Genomic DNA, 4901 nt, shown 5'->3' with positions numbered 1-4901 from the left:
AAATGGCATGATAGGGAATGCTGAGACGGCTTTGGAATCCATGGAAGTGAATATAATCGATGATCAAAGTCTCATATGGCACCTCGGTGCCAGCTTGTCTCCTTCTAATCTAAAATTAGAAACAAAACTTCTAATTATTGTTATAAAACAGATGGTCTTAAATGTATAGACATACGTGATCTTCATAGTTTAAAAAATTGTAATCCTATATAAAATACACATTACAGAGGTACAGAGTTCCATTGATAGCTCAATCGTACATGTCTCTTGTTCAATAGGTACTTTGTATCCTGTTACTTTACAATCCTTACGAAGATTAAAATCAATGTTTAGGGTTTTTGAAAAGGAGACATAATGTTTGCTCTTGATTTGATTTGTTTTAAGGTGTGGGTATACTGTATGTGTTCATGACAAAGTCGCAAATATATAGTTTAAGGTTTAACTAAAACCCACTAATTGTGCTTTATGTGTTTCTGTTGGTAGATGAGTCTGTATGCCATGATCCTAGACCTGGCCTGGACACTGGTGTTCAATCACCTGTGTCTGTTATGCAAGATCATTTCATGTATACGCTTATCTTCTAGCCAGAAGACTTGCCTAAAATTGATCTTGCTAAAATTGGAATTGGAACAAGACGGTTTACTTACTGAAGTAGTAAAAAAAAAAAAAGAAAAAGAAGAAAACGTTCTCCATCTGGAGGATTTCCTCTTGAGCAGTAGCGTGAATCCCAGGTCTGGAATCTATTGCATTTCTTTAAAAGGTTAACATGTGTAACTGAACTGAAAGTAGCATTTATTTCCAAAATTCTTCAATTCATACCTGCTTAATATCAGATCATTATTTACAAGACTGCTCCTGAAAAAGTTGAATGTGGTTTTCAGAAATCACCACTAAGAGAATGCAGCTGTAATTTTGCCCCCATGCAGCTGGACAATCTCTATACCTACAACATCACGTTACAGAGAGGGCAGAGATTACTGAGAGAATAAAACAATTGTGAATGACACAGGACACACATGATCAGATGTTAAAGAGGTAAGACATTAAATAGTGTTCTATGTCATCCACTGTATATTGTACAGAGGAAAAGAAGCAATCCCTGGGGGTACCCTAATGGTCAAGTTGACCATGGTAATTTAGCTGTTTTCCTATGGTTATATTATGCAAAGTTTTACAGTGATTACTAACAATACGCTTTACCATGCTTTCACTGTGCTTTATTGCACTTTGCTTTGCTTTTACTATAGGAATCTCATATACGGTTAAATGCCAGCAGGATTCATCTAGAGCTTTACTGACAGTGATATTTAGATTTGCCGCTGATTAGATTAATAAAATGGCCTCATAATGCTGCTTGCAGAAAGGAGCAAACATTTTCTAAACAACACTGTTCTCACCCTAGGAATAGCAACCGCTAATTACAGATGATCTTGTTTCTTTGTTTGTGTTTCTGCAACTCTTACATTTGTGTGCAGTGGAAAATATGTTAATTTTAGAAACTAAGGTTGTAAAGGAGTTTACTTGGGTATTTTACAAGCTACGGTTAATGTGGAAATGCTATTTAGAAAGCCTACTAATAAAAAAGGATTCAGAGTACATCTGGCACTTGGTACGGTAGCTGGATGGATGCTGTAAAACAGACAGGAGTTCCATTTCGATCTATTTTGGAGGTAAAATCCAAACAAAAGCAACAGACAAAAAAAAAACCTGAAGCATCGTTAAAGATTATTTCATATTCTTCACTTTGGTCTGTTCAATATGGCCTGTTTCTGTATGGATTTCAATCCTCCTTTAAGGATAAGGAACTTTACTGAAGCTAAACTGAAAAGGTTGTTGAGAAATGGCTTTACCCACATCACTGTTCCCTTTATTTCCTAAATGAAGTTGCCTCGTACAAGGTAAGCACTAAGGCGTAAAGTCAGGAACTTATTTCAACAACGGCAAGTGTTCTGATAATACAACCCAGGTTTAACGGTCATTCTTGGTGTGCTATTGTGCGACTGGATGTTGACAAACACACTTTTGGAGTCGCACAATGCACTACTGCACAATGAGCACTGGCAGCAAGATTATCCCAGTCAGAGGCTTTTCCTGTCTGGGGGGAAAAAGGAAAAGTGCGAGAAGAAAGAAGGCTAAGAAGGGCAGGGGGGAAATCGATGACGCCCTTTTGTGTTATTTGACATTTGAGGGACTTGTTATCAGCGATTGCTGGATTGCTATCTAAATTTATCTCACCAGCTGCCAGCCCCGGAGCAGACAGGAAGAATGAACGTGCTGATAGTTTATGAGATAAAGATCAGGACATAATTTGCCACTGCTGCCTTGTCAGGGCCTTGATGGCTTCTGTCAATACAGCTTTGACATTTTGCTAGGCTCTGATGTAGAGGGAAGCACTTTTTTAACCTCAGTTGAAACTTTGTCTCAAGAAAAGGTTTGATAGCTTGAGGCTGAATGAGTCTAACAATGTTTTTTTTATTTATTTATTTTGAGTCCAAAGCTTCAAAAATTGTCATGTCTATCATTCAAGCAGAATTACCTTGGTCTCTCCTGTTTTCTGCAAACCACTGATAAGCCTAATCATGCAGTGGCGGCTAGTTTTGTGTCACTGCAGTTTCAGGAGAAATCGTTTCTCTGTTGCCACAGAGTGCTCAGGCATGAAAGTCTTCATTTTTGTTTGAAAGCACATCCTGGTCCCTTGAATGTGTCAAAGATACAGGTAATACCAAAAAAAAGGGGGGGGGGGGACTAATCTGTATATCTCAAATAAAGAATGTGCGTTTTGGAATTGAAAGAAGAAAAAAATAATGATGTTTGTTTGGCAGTGGAATACACAACAAGAATGAAAGTTCAGCCTTTTCTGTCAAGTTGGGCCTGATCTGGAAATTGGTTTTGTCATGTCCTTCAGAGAGCCAGCCCTGTAAGGCGGTTGAGCAATCATAATAACCCATAAACTACTGCTTTCTTTCTTTATTTTCAGGCACATTAGGAAGCCGATGCCTCCCAAGAGCAAGTTTATATCATCATTTGAGATGAAATATTTATGATCTTTTTTTTTTTTTTTTTTTTTTTCATCTGAGCCAAAGTTGGCGAGATCGTATTCTCTGCAGCAGTAACAAGGCCTGCTTTCCTCTTCAATTACCTTTCTCTTTCTAGCCACCCCCCTCCTTTCTCAATGTTGTAACATAACTCATTAGGGCAGCCTAATGAGCTAATAATTGGTCCGGTAGGGTCTACAAAGGCTCAGGAATTGCAGGCAGTGTGAAAGACGAGCTGACTAGGATCTTTCAAGGGGTCCTGAGAGAGTGTTTTGTCAACACAATCAGATCACCCGAACTTCTTTGTGACCTTCATGTCAAAACATTAGGCTGCCAACCAGCTGGAAGAGACATTCCCCAGCGTCCCAGCCTTCATGTGGAGTCTCTCATTCATCTCTGGATCTCATGGCTGTTGCAACGCATTTCTTCTCGATGCCCTCTATTTAAATCGGTGGAACTGTCCAGGGCCACAGCCAGCCCCGCTAAAAAAGATAGCAAAGTTCTTGCTTAGCATGCTGCTTTATTATAGCCTGTAATATGATTTTATGAATGATTGCCCTTAAATTCAATAACTACTGACAGAAAGTAGTAACAAAGTACACAGAGCAATAGAACTCATTTCATGTCCTCAGTATTGTATTCCGATATATGTTTTCAGATGGTATTTCACAACAATGCCTCACACATTTTGACTCTAATTTTAGCCTTGTCACTCAAAAAAAAAAAAAAAAAGTTGATTGTAATGGAATCTTCCCAATATTTCACTTCTAATGGAATGCTCCGACCTTGATATCTCTGGATACACAATGTTGTTAATACGAGAAATCCACTTTTTCTCATTTCAAGAGGCTCCTAAGTGAAGGTTGAGATTTTCTTTTCCGTGTGTATTCCCCAGCTGATTAATGACCCATCATGTGTGAATACAAATATAAAAGCAATCGTGGTTCTGTTGGAAAATGTATTGCTGTGGTACATACTGTACAGCAGAGCATAAAACAAATGTAAAGAATTGTATTTCTTGTAAACACTATAGGGTGTTTTGTAAACCTCTGCCTCCTGTATGGAATATTGGGCTTTAGAAAGTAGCTTATCTGGACCGCACAAAGGGAGCTGTACTGCTCATTATCTGAATGTCTAAAACTCTAAAGCCTTCCATTTTTCTTTCTTGTTGTTAAAAGCTGATGTCGGCAATACAGAGCCAAAAAACCCGCAGACCTAAAATAAAAAAAAACGATTCTTCCAGTAAAGTTGTATGTCTTATCTAGGGTAGCCATGACTTGTAATTTGTTTAGAAGTTGCTGCGTTGGATGGAAAGTAACAGTGATGTCACAATATATCTCTCAAGGTCCCTATGGTTCTCTTGGCTCAAAAATTTAGAGACACATTATTTATAAATACAGTAACAAATCTGGCAGTCCCATCCTGTCTCCTCCTCTGCAACCTGTCTCATTCATAGTCACTGTAGGTAGGAGTCCCTGACATGAGTCTGATCAATTAGGACCACTTGTGGAAAATGGCCAGATGCTACTTTTTTTAAACTTTTACCAGCAGGTCCTTGTGGACGTTGTTCTCCTCCTAATATCCTGCCTACTTGTTCATCAATAAGACGTTTAAAAAACTACCTCTGCTTTTGAGTTTCCTTCCAATCACTGACTAGCTTTCGCTATATGAAGGAGTTTATTATAAAGAATTTCCTGTTACAATCGAAAGAAGAAAAGTACATCACAAGCATGAGCTACACACATAGCTTTGTGTTTCAATAGGCCATTTCAAATCAAATCAGTCTTGTGCATCAGCAAGTGTCTTTGACACAACAGAGGACTTACCAGTTTTAAAACATTGTTAATATTGTTTATTTCTTAGCAG

Source organism: Acipenser ruthenus, chromosome 5, assembly GCF_902713425.1.
Source record: "Acipenser ruthenus chromosome 5, fAciRut3.2 maternal haplotype, whole genome shotgun sequence".
Taxonomy (NCBI): Eukaryota; Metazoa; Chordata; class Actinopteri; order Acipenseriformes; family Acipenseridae; genus Acipenser; species Acipenser ruthenus.
This window is presented reverse-complemented; position numbering follows the sequence as displayed.